Genomic DNA, 23,233 nt, shown 5'->3' with positions numbered 1-23,233 from the left:
AATAAAAATAGTTTTGGTTCAGACTGCTGGAGAATTGGTATCATACTAATGAGTTTGGGCTTTTAAAGTCAAATCTTGCCTAATCTAGTTTAGGAAATCTAAAACCTATATGAAGAAATAAGTTTATTTAGAGATTTCCTGAGTTACAATGTGTTCCAAAATCGATTAGTACTGTTGACCCCAGTCAAGCTGGGGCTGGCTCACAATTTCCCTCTTTGAGAACAGTACTATTCTAGAAGGGTGGGCACCTGAAAATAATAATAGAACTCTCTTTACCTGGCCACAGTAAAGTAGTCCATAGGCGTGCACCTGATCTAACACAATCCAATCACACTGCCTCCTTGTGGTATTCAGTTTTAAATGTTTATGTTTTGGCTCAGATACACAGAGAAATCTTAAAGGCTTCCTCATATTGTGCTGGGATGTAGAGCAAACCTCAGTTAAATTAACACAAAATAGATAAGACTTCCTGGGTCCCTCAATGAGTCTGTATTTTACAGTGGAGCAGCAAGGGTATCTGGGCCAATGATTCTGAACTATGGAACTAGACCCATTTAAAGAAGATATTTAAGTATATAAGACAGAATAAAAAAGTCGAATATCTATGAATAGATTTCAGAGCCACCACAGAGTAGAAAGAGGGACTGAGTAATAGAAGAACAAAGGAAGAATGTCTCAATAGACTTTTCAAGATCAAAACAGTGGCATCTACTGAAAAAGCTACAGAAAAAACCCTATGTCCAAAGAGGCAATGAAAATTCATTGTTACCTGATTTAACTTAATAGTAGAAATCTACATATAGGAGAGAAAGGAGACACAGGGCTTTTGATTTTAACCAAAATGACAAGTAGAAATAAAAATGCATAGCCTTCTCCACTCCCCATTCTTACTTTTAGATCTAAGAGAAACCTATAATCTGTACTTCCTGCAGAGAAAATAAAAGAAGGCATGATACAGCACACTCTCTCACTCCTCTTTTTAACCCTCATCTTAACAGTATCCAGTTCTCTCAAGGTGAATGATGGAATCCATGAGCAACTGTAGCACTGACATCCAATTCAATGTGAGTAAGAGGCTTTCCCCCTGGAAATTTCACTTACTGCTTGTGAGTATGGGATATGTAGTACAAGACTTCAAGCTCTGGAATCAGACCTGGATTCAAACCCTAATGACACCCCTAGCTGAATGACCTTTGGCAAAGCATTTAGCCTTTCAAAGTCTCCAGACTCCTGCCAGGGAGAAGGGAGGCAGAACTACAGAAATATACATTAAACTGCCAGAGTTTGAGATACAGAATAGAAAAAATCTGTCGTGCAAACTGCTTAGAGCACAGGTTGTGTTCTACAGTCCCCTAGCCCCCTACATAGCACCCCACAGTCACTGGGTTACAAACATAGTACAATGGTCCTTAGCTCTGTTCCTTCCTATAAAAGGAGGGTAGAACACACTGCAGGCCTCCAAGTCACAGCACTGGCTCCCTACAAGGATTAGTGGAATCAGTCCCTTAAAAGTCTTTCATGTGTGGAATATATTTAGGGACTAAATAAGTCAATAATCAGACAAATACATGTTTAGTGATTCATCTTTCATAAGTTTTCTACTCCTTTCTTATCACCACCACTCATAAATGTACCCGCACTACCATTATTCTCCTAAATCCTGGAAGAGTTTTCTCTTCCAAGGAGTCACATGACTTCAGCAACTTTCCAATTCAATCCCATCTCTAGAAGGTTATCATGCCTATCCTGATAAAAAACTCAACCTTTCATTAAGCAATCATTTTCTCTTCTTTCCTTTGGCAGTGGACACCTGTCATTCGTCATTCTTTTTGGCAATGTATAATGGGACCGCATCATTATATGTTGAGAATCCTCTCTTTTATGATCTGGAGCTCACATTCCGAAGCTGTATGCCAGCAGTACCTCACAGGACAAATTCTGCAGAGGGATTTGGAGCCTTGTTTCTACTTGAGTGGCTTTGAAGTCAGGTCTGGTGACTATAACAGAGATTCTTCTTTTAAAAAACAATATTTAAAAAACAAAAAACAAACAAACAAAAAAAACACACAACCAGTGTTTTCTTACTGTGTTGCCCAGGCTGAAGAATGGTGGCATGATCATGGCTCACTGCAGCCTTACATTCCCAAACCCAGGTGAACCTCCCACATCAGCCTTCCAACGAGCTGGGACTTCAGGCACACACCATCATGTCCAGCTAACTTTTTTCTGTATTTTTTTTTTATAGCAACGAGGTTTCACCATGTTGCCCAGGCTGATCTTAAACTCCTGGACGCAGGCAATTCACCTGCCTTGGCCTGCCAAAGTGCTGGGATTACCAGTGTGAGCCACTGTACCCTCCCTATGCCAGAGATTCTATGAGCTAGTCAATGTGGTGGACATAACCTAAGCTGACCTCCAAAAAGTCATGCTCTTGTATAGTCTGATGTCACTCTCTCACTATCATATTATAGCATATAAGACTCTTTCTTATCAGACTGGAGCAAGAGAGACTTCCTTGCTAGATTCAAAAATGTTGTAACAGTACCTGTGAGAGGGCCACATGGCAAAGAATAATAGCAGACCCTAAGAGTTAAGGGTGGCCTCTGGCTGACAGCCAGCAAGAAAATGGAGGCCTCAGTCCTACAGCCACAATGAGATAAATTCTGCCAATAATAGAAAAGAGCGTGAAAGTGGATCTTTTCCCATTGATCTGTTGAGATTGCAGCCCTAGCCAACATGGAAGAAGATCTCTGGATAGAGGACCGAGTTAAGCCATGTGTGGACTTCTGAGCAATGAAACTGATATAATAAAGGGGTATTGTGTTAAGCTGCTAAATTTGTGGAAATGTGTTACACAGAAAACAAAGTCAATATCCTCTAATAAATTTATTTAATGCTTATATTAACTAAAGTTAGTTTCCATGACTTGCTACTGAATACCTTGAGTGATACAGACTATCCAAATCTTACCCATCTTTCAGTGGCCACTTCAAATTCCAGCCATCACTATTGTATTCAAACTAAACCAGTCCACATCCATCTCCTTCTTACCACAGCTTCTGTAGAAATGGGAAGAAAGTACCATTTCCAGCAACCTCAACACTCCTCAAACTTACCAGCAACAAGTTATACTCTCTCTGGTACAGCAAACAATAGATAGTGGTTTTCCTCTCTATGAAGCTCTAAACAAAATTCATCATAGTAAATAGGAAACCACACCTAAACCTTTTTTCAGTATTTAATACTTAATGATTCGGATGAGCTCCTAAAAACCACACATTTAGGGAAAGGAAGAGTAAAAAATATATACTAGCTTAATAGAGAGCTCTTGGTACTGTTTGCTTATTCAAAAATACTTGCATAAGATTACATATTACCATTTTCTACATAACTACAGTGCTTTCTTCTGCAAGCTGAATAATATATTCCACTGTTGAGTGTAGTAATATCAGAAGTCTCTCACTTTGGCTGTTACAAATTACGTGGGCAATTATCCTAAAAAAAAAATTCTAGTGGGGTTTGAAGGAGAGGAGATTTGGGGGATGAAGAAAAAAACAAGTTTCTGTCCTTTTCCTTTTTTAAAAAAAAGTCTAATATATTCAGATATGAGGTCTACATGGACAGAAATGACTAGATAATTCCATAAACCTTCTGTTCACTTTGTTATCTGTAAGTTCAGCCAAAGAAGCAAAGCTGCTGACAGATATGGACATCCCGACACCCAGAACCATTACTGGCTGCCTCTATAGCGGACACTCCATTAGGTCCCCCGTCAATACTCTCTTTCCAAAAATCAGGTTCTGACTTCTCTTGCCAGTGAGGCTGATGATCCTCAAGCTTGACAACTGTGTTGATAAACTTCAAGGGCTGTTTTGATCAGTAAAGGGGCAGCAGGTGGTTGATAGGGTGAGGCCAGCAGAGGCAGACAAATATGTGGACTATTGACCGACTGCAAGAACAAATATTCCACGGAGGTATGCGTGTTTGTTTATTTCAGCAGTAGCTATCAGAGTCATCGTTCTCTTCCATCCACAGGCCAACAGTATGATCCATCCCTTTATGACTATATTGACTGATTTAAAATCTGATCTGCATATATATAAACATGAGCACTTTAAAAATTTAGAAATACATATACAGGAAATATAGATGTTACACTCAGCTTCACTCTGATTCACTATCGTGTAACATTGGGTCTATCAGTGTACCTACCGCCTCCTTCCTGAAATGAGAACAATATGTCCTCCTACCTATCTCTCAAATGCTTTGAGGAATCACCAGAAAGTGTAAGAATTATAATAACAAATTGGAAAACAATTACATATATCTGCAGATGCATGCAATAAAAATTAAGTATGATGCCTATTGAAAGCAAAGGCTTGAAGCAATAAAAGCCCCCACCAACTTAAACAGCAATATAAATTACATTTTAAAACAAAACAAAACAAAAAAAAACCCAATGAAGCAAAAATAAAAAAACACACTTGGATATAATAACAAAAAATGTCCATAAGTACAATATTTCACTAATGAGAAGGTACAGATGCTACATGCAGAAGGATTTTATGATGTCCATATGTTTCTCAAATGACTCTCCCTGTTAGTTATTTCTCCACATCTCTATTTAAGAATAACCTGCACCTTCCCCACTAAGTGGGTACAAATTATAACGTAATATGCTGTAATATTTAAACAAATTCAAAAAAGAAGTAATTCCAATAAAAAGGAAAGCTACATAAACCTAGATGTAGATACTAATAAAAATCTGAATCATGCTGTCATTCAAATTAGTTAATTAAACAGGTTTTTATCTGATCAGCTGGCCTTACAATTCAAAACTCCTAAAACTCAAATAGAGTGCATCTATATCTTAAATATAAGGTAATTAATTATTTATATATAGTGGCAATAACTTTGTAAAACAACTCTTTCTACTGTAATAGCGGTTACAGTTAATTTGGTCACCAATCATGAAAAATCTATAACGATGTATAAAACTACCTTTTAATTGCAAAAGAGCCATCATTTTTACAGAAGATGGCAGTTTAGTGTGCTAAACATTCTCTAGTCAGAGTGCTGGTATGACTCTCCAATAAAGGCCAGCCCAACAGGCTGAACTGCAGAAGAAAAGAAACAGTAAGATCGAGGTTAAAAAAAAATATCTGTTTCCTACCTATTAACTGGTATTTAATTTAAAACTCTTAACTTCCTTCTGCACAACCTTATGTGCATCTAACCATGTCCATTCTGTAGTAAAGATTATTAATTCATGAGCAGAGCTAGGAAAGCATCTCTCTCCTTCTGGCTGGCAGTTTATCAAAGGTCAGACAGGATTCCCACCTTACATGCATCTGTTTAATAGCTACAATATATATGAAAACACTAGCTTTTTCCCACACAGAAAAAGGCATATTCGAAAAAAATGCTACTCTTCTTCAAATGTGCCCCATTCAAACAAAATGGATGAGAATAAATTACAAGCAAGTTTTACAACTGACTAAATTATGTTGTTTCAGAAATAAAATATTCTTATTAGCCATTTGAAATATAAATGGTTTCCAGAAGGAACACCAGTAATTTGATGCTTGGAGAATTAAATTTGTCCAAACTGGAACAGTGGTTTAAAAGGATAAGGAGAACTAATTATCTGTGGTAAAAGGCAAATAGATTAAACAACTAATTTTCAGTCACAATAATTTCCATAATAAATATCAAAAGTACCAAAGAGAAGTTCAAAAGGTATCCTTTAAACATGATTTCTAATTTATTAAATGCAAATTATTCTGTGCTTTGTTAATTACAGGATTACAAAGATTTCCAGGCCATCAGAAAAAAACATTCAGGCCTTTTCAAATGTCAAAAGGTTTTATTTTGGAAGATTTAAATTTTTTTTTCATTTAATATGGGTCCTCTATGTACGTACTCCCTTTTTCCAGATTTCAGTAATGCCTGCAAGATTTGAAAACATGACAGTGCCCTGAATACTTGTAATTCCTAAATCTTACTCCTTATGCAAAATCTCAGCACAGCAAGAGTATTTAGTTGTATATGCATTGTTATACCATTCGGGGAGAAAAAAATTAACTCTTTGCTTTCTTTTCTGGTAGAAGTTACTTTTTAAGCCTTTCTTACCCCTTTCCCACATTTTATTCACACACACATACACACACACACCACGTATATGTAATAATGAATATATGTAGTTATCTCATTTCTTACAGGATTTCAAAATGCTACAGTTAATCTTAAAGCTAAAAGTTCCTTTTAGCAGGTTACACACACCTCCCTGGAAGAAAAAACAATTGACAGATCTTCCCGAAATTAGAGCATAGGAGACTCACTAGAGAATTCTCCAAGTCCAAATCACAGGAACTGCATCCTCAGCTCTCCGTCGCAGGCCACCTTTCCAGACAACTGTGCCTCGGATATGGAGAGAGCTAAGTCCCTCTCTGTCACATAACAGACACACAGGCCTGACACCAGCACCTCTCACTGCGGACAAATGGGTGACAGCTTCAAAGCCAAACAAATGCAGCCTGCTAGGCGCTCAGGGAACGCCCCCGTCCTCCGCTCCCTCTAGTCCCCACTATGACACCCTCGTTTGGCATCTAATTAACCAGTTTACCTTAATAAGCTTACGATTCACTGCTTCCACTAGCCAAGGAAGTGCTTCATCTCCCAACCCCCAGACTCCTGAACTTTTCTTAAAACCCAGTATTCTGAGGTACAGTATTGACTTAAAACTGAAGTCCCTCACGAAACATCAAAGGTACCCCCAATAAGCGTTGCTCCCCTCAAGCAACACGTTGCCAGTACAAACTTTTCATTCATAGCTCGGCTCCAACATAAACTGGGTGTGTTTGAGGGCGGGAGAGAATCACGCCACCAACCCCTCGCCTCAGTTTGCCTAGCCAAATGTCAGGGTCTAAACCACAGAGATCACCTAGCACCCAACTTCTGACAAAGGTTCCCTTAAACCCACCAGTGTCTGGGCTGCGAGATACAAGGCAAGTGGCATCCGAGTCCGGACTGAGATGCTGTTAACCTGGGGAACCTGAGCAGGGAAAACCGCGATGCATCCTGAGGACCGGTGGCCCCCAATTCCCAGGGCTTTCCTCACGCACTAGCCGGGGACTCTGCCGTGGTTCCACTCACCTCCGCCCGTTCCTGCTGAGGCAGTCGCGCCCTCCTTCGCTCCGCGCCGGCGACCTCCTAACTTCTCCCCCTTCTCCAAACAGCCATCTTTCGAGGAGCAGAAGAGAATGGCGAAGCAGGAAGCAAAAGGGGGATGAAAGTTGACTCGGGGACAGCCGCTGCTCCTCCAGCCGAGATTTACCGGTCGCGGCGGGCGCTAGAGGAGGAGACCGCGGCGAGAGCGGCGGGCGCGGCGGGGCCGGCTCGGTGCGCGCTGCGCGATGTGCGGGACGCGCCGCCGCCGCCGCCGCCGCCGCGCGGGGGGAGCTCGGGAGGGCGGCAGCGGGCGGCTGCGAGCTGCGAGCTGAGCGGGTGGCGGCGCGCGGAGGATTTGCTAAAAATAGCACTTCTTGGGGAGGGAAGTGGGGGACGGAGGTGGGAGGAGAGGCTCGGCCGGGAGCCCCAGCGCCGCGGAGGCTGGGCGGGGCTGGGTGGGGAAAGGAGGAAGGATCCGCGACGAGAGCGCGGCCGCAGGCGCTAAATACCCACAGGGCCGGGAGGCACGGGCCTGAGGGGATGAGGGGCGCGGGAACACCTGGGCGCGCGGCCGACGCACGGGAGGCAGGAGGGCAGCAAGGGCCGCCCACAGTGGAGCGGAGGTGAGCTCGGGGCTGCGCCAGCGGTTTTTTTCTCCAGGGGAAGGACCAGGGAGCCTAAAATGACTTATTTCTGAAGCTAGACATGCCCACGCAAGGCACGGGGTGATGGCCAGGCGGCAGCCGTGACAGAGGACGGTGCCGAGGAGAAGCCCGGCCGCCGCCTCGCCCTCCCGCGCCCCTCTCGCCTCAGGAAGTCCGGGCCGCTCAGGTGCGCACCATGCAGCGCCTGCCCGCCCCAGTCGAGCGACTTCTTTTTAAGAGGATTAGGGAGCATTGCGAGGCGGCACCTGGAACGTCCTCGCAGATGCCTGAGCTTAAAGAATCATTCAAGGGAATTTTAAGAGAAAAAAAAATGCTACATTTGGGGCTTTTCAACTGGGAAACGTGAGGGAATATGGTGACTGCTGTTGGAAACATGACTTAGGTTTGCCGCGTTTTAAGGCTAACCAGAGAGGAGCATTCACTCTGAAACCAACCCTGATAGAAGGCAAGCAGAGTTAGTAGGTCTGAGAATTTTGATCACGTTCTGTGGTTAGTATTTTTCCCTTGGGGATTTTTTTTTTTTCTGTTGTAACTTAAGTCTATACTAGTATCACTAGTAGCTGTAGATTCCTTTATAAAGCATACAACATATTTTTAAGTGTAATCCTAAACACACTTGGCTAACGCTGCTGATCACTCAAAGAGACTAATATATTTATGGTGTCTGTAATTTGACCGTCAAACGAATTAAAGCTAATGTCTCTGCTTTTATATATATTGTTTTTCTCTACGTCAGCTAAGACAGCTCATAGATTAATTATGTGGATGGAAAGAGCAAGAGAGACCTAACCCAGTGCCCTCATTTTCAGAGGAGAGAACTGGGATCCATGGGAGTAGCGTGATTTGCCCAAGGTCTCACAGTGGCAGACTTCGGATTAAAATTTAGGATTAGGGGCTAATCTCGGTAGTTCAAGCCTATAACCCCAATACTTTGGGAAGCCGAGGCTGGACGATTGCTTGAGCCCAGGAGTTCGAGACCATCCTGGGCAGCAAAGTGAAACCCCCATTTCAAACAAACAAACAAACAGAAACCTCAAGAATAAAGCTAGACCACCAATTTCATAATAGCAAGGTAACTCGAGAAAAGAGTGCTATCTTGTCTGCATTCTCGGGAAGACAAAAGTGTGTGATGGCTAGATTTATCCCTCACTTTGCTCTGATTAAGAATTCATACTGCAGGAGTGGTCAGCTAGCTTTAAATAAAAATTTAAAAAACAATAAATAATAAAAAGGCCATACTCCAAAGGCTGTTGGTACTAGAGCTTCTACTTAACTGTCCCCGCTGAGGTTTCTGTTCATTGGCATGATGAATCTTAGTAATGGATTCTCATTTCATGGATGAAATTGATGGTATTGTCTCAAGTATCTTAGAGATATTTCTGATTTGTGTATATGCCAGACATAACTACCTAGTGAGCTTTCACCCTTAACCTTTCAAAATTGAGTTAAGAAATGGTCAAGTGTCCAGCCTTTAAGTTTTTGCAGTTTTGTTTTGGTTTTGGTTTTTGTGGGTTTTTTGTTTGTTTTGTTTCTGACAGGGTCATGCACTGTCATCCAGACTGGAATGCAGCTGCAGCATCAGGGCTCACTCCAGCCTTGACCTGGGCTCAAGTGATCCTCTAGCCTCCCAAGTAGTAGCTGGGACTAATTTTTTTAGAGATGTGGCTTCACTATGTTGCCTAGGCTTTTATTGTTTTGTTTTGTTTTAATGATTCTGTTTGCCTACCATTGACTCCAAGGGAAAAAATCTCCCTCTGTTGTCTCTCAAGAAACCTTTCATGTTAAGTGTGGTTGAAGCACATAAAAGGAAGTATCCCTGGGATTTCACTGGGCATCTAAAACAGATTTTGTGTAATAAACATATATATGGCAAAATTTGAACTGAAACTTACTTTCACCTTTTAGAGTGGGGATACCAGGCATAGTTAACCTTCACTTAAGTCTAATAATTGAAGTATCCCATGTCCAGATCATTTCACAAGTGGGAGCTGCCCTCCTCATCATTCTGCTACATATTTGAATGCTGACTTTGAGTAAGATTCATGCTGAGTGATACTGGAGATTCAAATATTTTAAATTATGACTTAGTTGAAAAGGTAATCTATCTTAAATGTTTTAGTTGAGTTGGCATGTTTTCTCTTCAAACCTATATTATTGCATATATGACACTATAATTTTTGGGGGGTTTTAGTCTCTTCTCAACTGAGCTCTAAGAGGATAAAGATAACTCATTCACATTTTTTGTAGTTTTTTAAATAAGCTTTATTTTTCAAAACAGTTTTAAATTTATGGTGAAATTCAGAAGTAGTAGAGTAAGCCTTAAACAACACAGGAACCAGGAGAACTGTCCTCCTGCGAAGTTGAAAATCCACATATAACTTTTGACTCTCTAACAACTATTAATAGCCTACTGCTGACCAGAGGCTTTTTCAAAACATCAGCAGTCAATTAACACACATTTTATATGCTATATGGATTGTATACAGTAATCATACAATAAAGTAGGCTAGAGAAAAGAAAATTTTATTATGGAAATCATAAGGAAAATATATTTGCTATTCATTAACTGGAAGTGAATCATTATAAAGGTCCTCATCCTCTTCATCTTCACACTGAAGAGACTGAGGAGGAAGAGGAAAGGTTCATCTTGTGTCCCAAGGTTGATCGAGGTGAAATAAAATGTGCATATAAGTGGACTCATGTAGTTCAAACCTGTGTTATTCAATTGCCAACTGTATAGAGAACAATATACATGTGTGCACACACACACAAAATTTCTCCTGCTATTATCATCTTTATTTTGCATGATACATTTTATACAATTAGTGAACTGGTATTGGTACATTATCAACTGAGATCCATAGTTTATCAGTTTTGTTTGTTTGTTTGTTTTTTTAGTTTTTACTAAAGTGCTTTTTCTGTTTAAGGATCCCATCTAGGAGACCACAATATATTTAGTGATCATGTCTTTTTAGGGTTCTTGCTGTGGTACTTCCTCAGATGTTCCTTGTTTTTCGGACCATGACAGTTTTGAGGAATACCAGTCAAATATATTGTAAGATGCCTCTCTACAGTAATTTGTCTAATGTGTTTCTCATGGTAAGATTAAAGTTACGGATTTTGGAAAGGAAGATTATGAAGTTCCACTTTCATTGCATTATATCAAGGGTACATACTAAGCAACAGGATTTATCACTGTTGATGATGTTAATCACCTGGCTGAGGTAATGTTTGTCAGGTTTCTCCGCTGTAAATTTACTCTTTTTCTTCCCCTTTACATACTATATTCTCTGAGAGGAGGTCACTGTGTGCAGCCCACACTTAAGGAGTAGAGATATGGCCCCTTCTTTTAGGGCAGAGTGTCTGTTTAATTTATTTGGAATTATTATATAGTCATTCAATTTTTATTTCCAAAGATCAGCACAGAGCCCTCAGTAAAGTAGGTTCTTAATACATGTGAAGTACAAGAATAGGATTAAACAGAATTTTTCCCCTTAAGAAAGTTTATAGAATCTGGATGTCAGCAAAATGGTGAATAAGAGTTGCCAGTGCTTGTAGTCCTACAGAAACTTTAATTTGAACAACGATCCATGTACAAAAATATACCCCGCAGGTGACCCCCTGTGGCCCTATACTCCAGTGAACCCACAGTTAAGGGCTGCTTCAACAGGCCTTGGGCCTAGGCCTATCCTGATAGAGCCCAGGCTCCAGGATAGCTTTCATGGCTTCAAGTACTAAGCCATCACCTATGATCCTTGGCTCCAGGTTATAACCCAGGGGTGCAGGGTCCAGTAGACACCAATGTCAAGCCAGACCCTATAGACTGAAGCTCCAGAACCAACCCTGCTGACCCAGGCTCCAGACTGGCAGTGCTGGACCTAGGACCCAGGCCTGCAGCTGCAGACTCAGGCTCCAGTGCCACCCCAATACCAGGCCAGTTTCCAGCCCCATCTTAGTGCCTGTCCGTCTTCTGCAGATTCAGGCTCAAAGCACCTAACAGTACCAGGTCCACCCCATACAAGCCCAGGATTCAGGCCAGATCCCATGGACACAGGCTGCAGACACACCCTCATGGACACAGGCTCTAGGCCTACCCACATGGACTCAATCAACAGATCCACCCCAAAGGATGCAGACCCCAGGTTGCAACCCCAAAGACCTGCACACCAGGGCAGCCTCCCTGGGAAATCAAGCAGTAATTCTACCTATGAACCACACCAGATAGCATGCCCAGAATCTCTAGATAGGCTGATTGGTAAAGAGCTTTTCCAGACAAAGTGTGTCTGCAAAGATGGGAGTAAGTCCTCATTTATTCAAATTAACAGACACAAACATATACCCATAAGGTTCAAGAAAAATCAGGGAAACATGACACCACCAAACAAGGAAAACAAAGCACTAATGCTAAAGAAATTGAGACCTATGAAATTATTGACATAGAATTTAAAATAGTTGTTTTAAGGAAACTTAGCAAACGAAGAAAATGCAGAGAGATAATTCAATGAAATCAAGAAAACAATAAATGATAAAAATGCAAAATTTACTAGGGATTAAAATTATATTTAAAAATCAAACAAATCCTAGAGCTGAAAAATACAGTGAATGAAATACAAAATGTAATAGAGAGCATCAACAGTAAAATTGATGAAGAATATGAAAGAATCTGTGAACTGGAAGACAGGCTATTTGAAAATATAGAAGAAGAGAATATGCAAATATGTAAGAGGAGAAAACAGAAAAAAAATGAAAGGAATAAAGAAAGCTTACAGAATGTATGGGAAAGCATCAAAAGAGAAAATATTTTAATTATACCATTTCAAGAAGGAGAAAAGAGAGATTAAGGGTCAGTGTGAGAGAGAGAGAATCTCACACTGTCGCCGAGGCTGAAGTGCAGGGGCACAACTTTGACTCACTGCAACCTTTGCATCACAGGTTCATGCAGTTCTCCTGCCTCAACCTCCCAAGTAGCTGAAAGTAGAGGCACCTGCCACTACTCCCAGCTTATACCCTGCCACTATTTTTTGTATTTTTAGTAGAGACAGGGTTTTGATGAAATATGTAATATAATCTGGTGAAAGATATAAAGATAGCTGTATGGGAAGGTCAAATGTCTCCAATCAGGTCAATCCAAATGAGACTACACCAAGACATATTAAAAGCAAACTGTCAAAATTTGAAGACAAAGGGTAGCTCCTGAAAGCAGCAAGAAAAGAAAAGCATATCTCACATTGGTGAGTTCTAATAAGGCTAGCAGTGTATTTCTCAGCAGAAGCCTTATAAGCCAGGAGAAAGTGGGATGATATAATCAAAGTGCTGAAGGAAAAAAAAATCCTGCCAATTAAGACTACTGATATTCAGCAAAGTTGTTTTTTAAAAACAAAGGAGAAATAAGGACTTCCCAGGCAAACAAAAGCTGAGGGAGTTTATACTACCAGACCTGTCTTACAAGAAATGCTAAAGAGATTTCTTTAAGCTAAAGAACAGTACTCTAATCTGTAACAAAAATATATATGAAAGTATAAAATTCACTAGTAAAAGTAAGCACACAAATTCAGAATATTCTAATCCTATTATAGTGGTATGCAGATCGTTTATATTTACTATAAAGGTTAAAATACAGTACTATTAAAAATAATAGCTACAATAATTTGCTAAGGTATCTACAATATAAAAATATGTAGATTATAACATCAAAACATAAAATATCAACATTCTTGGCTCAGAGTGAAAAAAATGTTTTTTAACATAAAATGGAGGGTAAAATAAAAGTATTGAGTTTTTCTATGCAATAAAAATTAACTTATTATCATCTTAAAATAGACTGTTAGAAGGTATTTTATATAAGCTTCATGGTAACCACAAAGCAAAACCCTACAGTAGAAGAAAGATAAAAATTAAGGAATCAAAGCATACTCAACAAAATCACCAAATCACAAAGGAAGAATAAAGGAACAAAGGATCTATAAAACAACCAAAGAAAAATTAACAAAATGACAATAGTGAGTCCATGCCTATCAATAATTACCTTTAATGTAAATTGATTAAATTATCCAATCGAAAGACAGAAAATATATTAACAAATAGGCCCAACGACATGCTGACTAGAAGAGACCCATTTCACCTTTATGGATACACACAGATTGAAATGAAAAGATGAACAAAAATATATTCCATGCAACTTGAAACCAAAAGATAGTAGCTGATATGGTTTGGCTGTGTCCTCACCCAAATCTCACCTTGATTGTATTTACCATAATCCCCACTGTCCTGGGAGGGTCCCAGTGGGAAGTAATTTAATCCTGGGGGTGGTTACCCCCATGCTGTTCTTCTAGTGATAGCAAGTGAGTTCTCACGAGGTTTGATGGTTTTATAAGGGGCTTTTCCTCTTTTTGCTCGGCACTTCTTACTGCCACCATGTGAAGAAAGACATGTTTGCTTCCCCTTCTGCCATGACTGTAAGTTTCCTGAAGGTTCCCCAGTCCTGCTGAACTGTGAATCAATTGAACCTCTTTGCTTTATAAATTACCCAGTCACAGGATGTCTTTATTTATATAATAGCAGAGTTAGCTATGCTTATATCAGATAAAGTAAACAAATAAGGTCATTATATAATGATAAAGGGGTTAATTCATAAACGGGATATAGCAATTATAAATTCATATGCAAGTAACATCAAAGCACCTAGATATATAAAGCAAATTTTAATAGTTTCGAAGAAAGAGATAGGCTGTAATATAAAAATAGCAGAGGACTTCAATACCCCACTTTCAGCAATGGACAGATCATCCAGACAGAAAAGTAATAAGAAAATGTTGGATTCAAACTACACTTTAGACCAAATGGATCTAAACGACATTACAGAACATTCCATCCAACACCAGGAAAATACATATTATTTTCAAGTGCACATGAAAATTGTTTAGTGACCTAGACAAGAATGATCAATAGTATAGGCCAAAAAACAACTCTTAACAAATTGAAAGTTGAAATCATATCAAGAATTTTTTCTGACCACAGTGAAATTAAATCAGAAATCAATAACAAGAAGAACTTTAGAAAATTCATAAATACATGAAAATTAAACAACATGCTCCTTAACAACCAATGGGTCAAATAAAAAATTAAAAGAGAAGTTAAAAAATATCTTGAGATATTTTTTAAACAAAAAATATCAAACAAAACTCAAACAAAACTGGATACACAACATGCCCAAACTTATGGGATGTAGCAAAAGCATATTTTTATTATACTTTTAGTTCTGAGGTTCACGTGCAGAATGTGCTGGTTTGCTACATAGGTATACACATGCCACAGTGGTTTGCTGCACCCATCACCCCGTCATCTACATTAGGTATTTCTCCTAATGTTATCACTCCCCTAGCCCACCACCCTCCTTCTATCCTTCCTATAGCCTCCCACCCCCTGACAGGCCCCAGTGTATGATGTTCCCCTCCCTGTGTCCATGTGTTCTCATTGTTCAACACTCACTTATGAGTGAGAACATGCGGTGTTTGGTTTTCTGTTCTTGTGTCAGTTTGCTGAGAATGATGGTTTCCAGCTTCATCCATATCCCTGCAAAGGACATGAACTCATCATTTTTTATGGATGTACAGTTTTCCATGGTGTATATGTGCCACATTTTCTTTATCCAGTCTCATTGATGTGCATTTGGGTTGCCTCCAAGTCTTTGCTGTTGTGAACAGTGCCACAATAAACATATGTGTGCATGTGTCTTTAAAATTGAATGATATATAATCCTTTGGGTATATATATAGTAATGGGATTGCTGGGTCAAATGGGAATTTTATAGCAATAAATGCCTACATCAAAAAATAAGAAAGATCTCAAACAACAAATCAAGGAGGTAAGGGGAAAAGAACGAACTAAGCCCATAGTGAGCATAGTGAAGGAAATAATAAAAGTAAAAATAAATGAAATAAATTTTAGAAAAACAAGAAAGATCAATGAACAAAAGAGTTTATTTTTTTTTGAAAAGATAAACATAACTGACATTTAGTTAGACTAAGAAAAAAGAATACTCAAATAGATAAAATAAAAAATTAAAGAAAGACACTACAACTGATACTATAGAAATACAAAGAGACTACTGTGAATAATTATATATGAACAAATTGGATAACCTAGAAGAAATGAATAAATTTCAAGACGCATACAACCTAACAGGACTGAACCATGAAGAAATAGAAAATTTGAACAGGTGAATAACAAGTAAGAAGACTTAATAATAAAAAGTCTCCCATTAAAGAAAAGCCCAGGACTTGAGGGCTTCACTCCTTAATTCTACCAAACATCTAAATAAAAACTAATACAAATGCTTCCAAAAAATTGAAGAAAAGGGAATATTTCCAAATTCATTTTATGAAGCCAGAATTACTCTGTTACCAAAGCCAGATAAGAACACTACAGTAAAAGAAAATTATAGGCCATAAACATAATGAGCATAAATTCAAAAGTCCTGAACAAAATACTAGCAAACCAAATTCAACAGCAAGTTAGAAGCATTGTTCACCATGATCAAGTGAGATTCATCTCCAGAATGGAACGATAATTCAATGTATGTAAATATATAAATGTGATCCACCACATTAACAGAATGAAGGGCAAAAACCATATAATTATCTCAATGGATGAGAGAAAAAATTTTACGAAATTCAACATCTTTTAATGATAAAAACTCTCACCAAATTAGGTATAGAAGGAATATACTTCAACATAATAAAGGCCGTATATGACAAATCCACAACTAACATCATACTCAGTGCTGAAATATTCAAAGCATTGTTTCTAAGATCAGAAACAAGAGGAGGATGCCTGCTCTTGTCACTTCTATTCAACATAGTACTAGGAGAGCAAGTAAGGAAGAGAAAGAAATAGAAGGAATCTAAATTTGAAACAAAAGAGTTAAGTTTTCTCTGTTTCCAGATGACATGATCATATATATAAAAAATCCTAGGCCGGGCGCGGTGGCTCACGCCTGTAATCCCAGCACTTTGGGAGGCCGAGGCGGGGGGGATCGCGAGGTCAAGAGATCGAGACCATCCTGGTCAACATGGTGAAACCCCGTCTCTACTAAAACTACAAAAAATCAGCTGGGCGTGGTGGCGCGTGCCTGTAATCCCAGCTACTCAGGAGGCTGAGGCAGGAGAATTGCCTGAACCCAGGAGGCGGAGGTTGCGGTGAGCCGAGATCGCACCATTGCACTCCAGCCTGGGTAACAAGAGCGAAACTCCGTCTCAAAAAAAAAAAAAAAAATCCTAAAGTCTCCACCAAAAACTTCTTTGAACTAATAAATGAATTCAGTAAAGTTGCAGGAAACAGTCAACATACGAAAGTCAGTAGCATTTCTGTACACTAACAATGAACTGTCTCAGAAAAAAAAAATTTTTATATCATTTACAATGGCTACTAAAACAAAATACATAGGAATAAATTTAGCCAAGGAAATGAAAGATCATATACTGAAAACTATAAAACATCGATGAAAGAAACTGAAGAAGATACAAATAAATGGAAAGATACTGTATGTTCATGGATTTGAAGAATTAATATTGTTAAAGTGTCCATACTACCCAATGCAATCTACAGATTCAGTGCAATCTCTGCCAAAATTCTAATGTTATTTTTCATAAAACTAGAAAAAAAAACTGCAATTCACATGGAACCACAAAAATCCCCAAAGAGACAAAGCAATCTTGAATAAAAAGAACAAAGTTGGAGGCATCACACTCTGATTTCAAAATCTATTGTTAAACTATTACAATCAAAACAGCATAGCATCTACACAAAAACAGACATATCAGCCAGTGAAATAGAATAGAAACCCTAGAAATAAACCCAAGTATTTACAGTCAATTGACTTTCATCAAAGGTGCCAGTAACATACAAAGAAAAGATACCAGTTAGAATAGCGATCATTAAAAAATCTGGAGGCAAAAAAAAAAAAAAAAAGAAAAGATAGTCTCTTCAGTCAGTGGTGTTGGGAAAATTGGATATCCACATGTAAAAGAACAAAATTGGACCCTTATCTGACACCATAAACAAAAATCAACTCATAATGGATTAAAGACATGCATAAAACTTGAAACTGCAAAACTATTAAAAAAAATAGAGGAAAATCTCCATGACATTGGTCTGGGTAATGATTTATTGCCTAGGACCACAAAATCACAGGCAACTAAAGCAAATGTAAACAAAATGCGATCAAATCAAATTAAAACCTTCTGCACAGTCAAGAAGACAATCAACAGAGTGAAAAGACAATGTAAAATTTGGGAGAAAATATTACAAACCATATATCTGATTAAAGGGGTAATATCCAACAAATATAAGAAACTCAAATAGTTCAATAGCATAAAAACAACACAATTTTTAAAATAGACAATAGATCTGAACAGATATTTCTCAAAGAAAAACATACAAATGACCAACAGGTGTATGAAAAAATGCTCAACATTTTTAATCTTTAGGGAAATACAAGTTAAATCCACAATGAGATATGACTGCATACCTCTTAGAATGGATATTGTCAAAAAGATGTCAACAAGTGTTAGGATATGGAGGGAAACTTGGTACACTATTGGTGGGTATAAATTAGTATAGCCATTCTGAAAAATAGTATGGAAGTTTCTCAAGAAACTAAAATTAGAATTATCATATTATCCAGCAATCCCACTACTGAGCATATATCCAAAGGAAATGAAATCCATATGTTGAAGAGATATCTGCAATCCCGTGTTTACTGCAGCATTATTCACAATTGCCAAGATATGGAATCAAGCTAGGTGCCCCTCAACAGATGAATGGATAAAGAAAATTTGGTATCTACACTCAATGGAATACTCTTCAGCCTTTAATTAAAAGGAAATCTTGAGGCTGGGCACGGTGGCTCACGCCCGTAATCCTAGCACTTTGGGAGGCCAAGGTGGGTGGATCACCTGAGGTCAGGAGTTCAAGACCAGGCTGGCCATCATGGTGAAACCCCATCTTTAAAATTAAAAAAAAAAAAAAGGAAATCTTGTCATTTTCAACAATGTGGATGAAACTGAAGGGCATTATGTTAAGTGAAAAAAGCCAGGCACAGAAACACAAATACAGCACAATCTCACTTATATGTGGAATAAAAAGAAGTTGACCTCATAGAAGCAGAGAGTAAAGTGGTGGTTACCAGGAACAAGTCTGGGGTAGATGTTAAGGAGATATTAGTCATAGGATACAAGATTTCTATTAGACAGGAGGAATAAATTCAAGACATCTATTGTACAACATAGTAACTGTAGTTAATAACAATGCATTATGTTCCTGAAACTTAATGAGAGTAGATTTTAAATGTTCTCACCTCAAAAAAATAAGTATGTAAGGTAATGCATATGTTAATGAGCTCAATCTAGCTATTCTAGAATGTATACATATTTCAAAATACCATTTTGTACACAGTAAGTATACACAATTTTATTTGTCAATTAAAATAGAATAATTAATTTAAAAAGAAAGGTGATACTATTCTCTGCTCTTCTCTGCTTAGTAGGAAAAAAGCCTCATGCTAAATTTTCATTTTAAAAAAATGTTAGGCATGGAGGAGAAGATAAATGAGGCATTTGTGATAATGGTAATGGTAGATGTTTTCTAGTTTTCTTTAGAGGAAGAAGTACCATGTACATTTTACTATGATTTGAAATATCAGTGGTACTCCCTAAGGGGTCATACTTCCCATTCCACTGATACCTGGCTTAACTATATCTGACTTTGGCCAATGAAATGTTAGCAAAAGTGATGTGTGTCACTTTCAAGCAGTCTTTAACAGCTTTCCCTTGGTTTTTCCATTTCTCTTTGTCCTCAGACACTAAACCATCAGTTTTCCATGTAAAAGAAATTGCTCCCTTTTCCAATAATAAAGGTCACATGAGCAGAACCTTTTCCAAATCACTGAGGATGTAAATGTGACCCAGAAGTAAACCTCTGAGATTTGGGGGTTTGTTGCTATTACAACATTACTTAGCCTATCTAGTCTGATTGCAAAATCCTATGTTCCTAAAATGAGACCACCAAACGCTATACTTGATTCAATTTTTATCAGTGATCACCTTTGGGGTGCAGCCTTTTAGGACTGTTTGTGTTTGGTTATGATACAGGTATGTTTTAAAATGTTTTCCCATTATATTTAAAAATTAACATTGTTCTTTAAAAGGAAGAAGACTCATCTTTTGTTATAACACTGTCAATAAAATTAATTGAACCCCACTGTGTGCAGAACACTGAGACAGAAACTGTAATCATTTTTTTGAATATGAATTTTAGGATGACATTATTTACTTTTCATTTACTTGAAAAAGTAAAGGTGTAATATTTAGAAGTAATGAACAAAGAAATTTAATTAAAAGAATATACCATCAGAGGTGGATTTTACCATGATGCTAATGAAGCTTAGGCTTCAGGAGCCCTCATTTGCACAGGTACCTTCTAAAACTGTATTCATACTTTAGTATTATTTTATTTAAAAGAGACCGAGATGTGTATAAGCTTCAGGTCCCACCAAACCTGGCTCTTTCCCTCAATACTACCAGATATGAAAGGGTGAAAACAAAGAGCTATGTGAGTCCTAAGAATAAAGGGCAGCACTCCCACACTGGAGCAAGTATGCAGAATCTTTGCATATCACCTCCCAGAAATAGGATTTTTGGAAAGTTGAACCTGAAGTTTGAGTTCTGTAGTGAGATTTAAAACTGAGTCAGCATGTGCACCTATAATTGTAAGGCAGGAAGATACATTCAGCCTCAGGCAGATCCCCTTGACCAGGAAGCTACCTGTATTAGTCTGTCTCACACTGCCAAGACTGTGTAATACATAAAGGAAAGAGGTTTAATTGACCCATAGTTCCACATGGCTTGGGAGGCCTCACAATCACAGTGGAAGAGCAAGGGACATCTTACATGGCAGCAGACAAGAGAGAATGAGAGCCAAGCTAAAGAGGAAATCTTTATAAAAACCATCAGATTTCATAAGACTTATTCACTACCACAAGAACAGTATGGGAGAAACTTCCTCTGTGATTCAATTATCACCACCTGGCCCCACCCTTGACATGTGGAGATTATTACAATTTAAGATGAGATTTGGATGGGGACACAGCCAAACCTATCACTACCCAATGTCCAAGGCCAGTGTCAGTGTACCCATCATAGTATTTTCCATCAAGTGGCTTTCATTTTGTCATCCAAAAAATATTTGAGCAAGTTATTACCCTTCTTCATAAAAGTTCCAGTTTTTGCTGAGATCATTTCTTTATAGAAGTCATTTCAGCCTAAAAATAAGTTTTCTTATGGTTGCTGAAAATACATTTTCTGGAGGTTTAAGTAACTATTTTTCTCAATTAATTTTGTCAATTTCTAGGTCTGCAACAAAGGATATTGTACTGCTCATCATCTGTTCAGGAATTCCCCATTGAAAAGAAAGGTCTGTGCAGTAATAGAAGTTGTAATGTGACCCATTAAGGATTTCTTTCTCTTGCTAAATTTTGAATGGGAACTGAATGAATATGCTGCCTCTATTTTTAATAATTCCTTTCTTATGCAAAAATTCTAAGTCATGGGGAAGTTTAATCACAACCCAATGCTTATATATGAAATACTCTGAACTGCAAGTAGTCATGTACAAATATGAAGCATCATTATCATGTGAATGTTAGCAGGCCCTCAACAAAGTTTTTGAATTACTAAACAAATGAGAGCCCTTGAATATACATGCGTGCTTTCAGGGTGAATTTAAAATATTCCTTTTCATATCTATTATCATAAATACTTTATGTTAAGGTGATCCACGCACCTCAAATCTATAATCAGCTTATATTGCAAGACATTGCTTACATTTATACATGTAATATTAGTAGATGAACTAAAGCCCTTATAAAAAAAAATAAATTTCATACCAATTAAGTTAGAGGAAGAATATGAACAAATGCATGCCATTTATGGGCTATTTTTCAGTAAATTTGAACTAATCATTAGTTTATATTTCAGCTCTAATATAATATTACCTGATGATGTTAAAATATAAGTTCATGTGCCTTTTGAAGATGGGATGTTCAACCAGCTGGATAATCTTATTTCCCATATGAAAAAATATATATACAATTTTTAGGATGCTTTTTTGAAGGGATCCATTTTTCATCCTTTTAAGAGTTAGGGTTTGCTAAGTTATGAAAAATATAAATGGTGGCTTAAGCAAAATGTTTTATTTATTTAATTTTAACATAAGAAGTCTAAAGACAGGAAGCTGTTGATATTAATTTGGCGGTTCAAAAATAGAAGGCCAAGGCTGGTAATTTTTGTGGCCTTTTCTTCATTAAATGGTGATTGCAGGTCCAGCCATCAAACTATTTTCTAGAAAGGAAGAAAAGACAAGAGGAAAATATAAAAGGGATTGTACATGTATTAGGAAACCACTTCCTGCTCACCCAATGACCTACAGATAGAAAGATAGTGAACAAGTAACAGTCTGACAATGAATTCTGATGGCATGAGGAAAAAGGCTTTCCCAGAAGTTCAACATACTTCTGCCTAGCTCTCACTGGCAACAGCTGTGACACATTATCAATGCTGTCTGCAAGGAAGACTGGGGAAGAGAATTCTGTTTCTTAATTATATATTTATTATATATTTTTCCAGCCCCCATTCTAGAGAAAAATAAGGGAAAGAGAGTTAGAATGGATGAGTGAATCAGCCTATAATATCTTCCATAGTCCTTAAAGTTAAGTTTCCTAAAAAATGTTGTATTGACAGTAATAGGAAAATTTTGTTATTCAACAAAATTTTTAAAGATGTACTTTGTTACAGAATTTCACAGAGTTTCAGAAGCTCGTTTACCTGATTTTAGTGACCATATCTAACCCATCTAGGTTTTACAAATGAGGAAGCTGAGATCCACAAATTCTAACTGACCTGCCCAAGACAACGGTCCAAAATTAGTTATTCCAGAACCAAGAGCCCACTTTGATTTATCACACAGCTTCTGTGTTAGCATCCTCATCCCAGTGTAACCCCTGTCCATTATACCTTTTCTGTCTAAGTGCTTTTTAAAATACATTTTAAAAAGACTGAAAAAGTATGCTTCCCATGCTCTAACTTATTTCCAACTACTGAGCCAAAATTCCAACTACATAACAAAGATGTTTCAATATATTGATTACGGTTTTGATTAATATGAAAGATGGTTTTACATGATAACCTTGTTTTTCTGCTGCCCCCATTCTAAACCTTCTGCTGTTAACTTTGGAGTTGTTATTTCCTGACATTAAGAATACTGGAACAAACCTTCTTTTCCTGTGATTCTTTTTCCTTCTTTCTTTCTTTCTTTCCTTTCTTTCTTTCTTTTTTTTTTTTTTT

General features: G+C 37.9%; 1 protein-coding gene across 7 annotated transcripts in view; it reads right to left on the bottom strand.

The window, feature by feature from the left end:
• Window positions 1-7,530, bottom strand: part of HDAC9 (histone deacetylase 9) — a 900,368-nt gene extending 892,838 nt beyond the window's left edge. For 5 of the 7 annotated variants that reach the window (XM_017526841.2, XM_017526846.2, XM_017526842.2 and 2 more), the window contains exon 1: window positions 7,156-7,414. The gene's annotated coding sequence lies outside the window, so the exon portion shown is untranslated. Of the gene's footprint in view, window positions 1-7,155 lie in introns of all 7 variants that reach the window. The other 2 variants (XM_017526856.2, XM_037737895.1) reach the window with 2 other exon arrangements.
• Window positions 7,531-23,233: the final 15,703 nt, after the last annotated feature.

The sequence above is a fragment of the Cebus imitator genome, unplaced genomic scaffold (assembly GCF_001604975.1).
Source record: "Cebus imitator isolate Cc_AM_T3 unplaced genomic scaffold, Cebus_imitator-1.0 Scaffold45, whole genome shotgun sequence".
NCBI classification, from domain to species: Eukaryota; Metazoa; Chordata; class Mammalia; order Primates; family Cebidae; genus Cebus; species Cebus imitator.
This window is presented reverse-complemented; position numbering and strand designations above follow the sequence as displayed.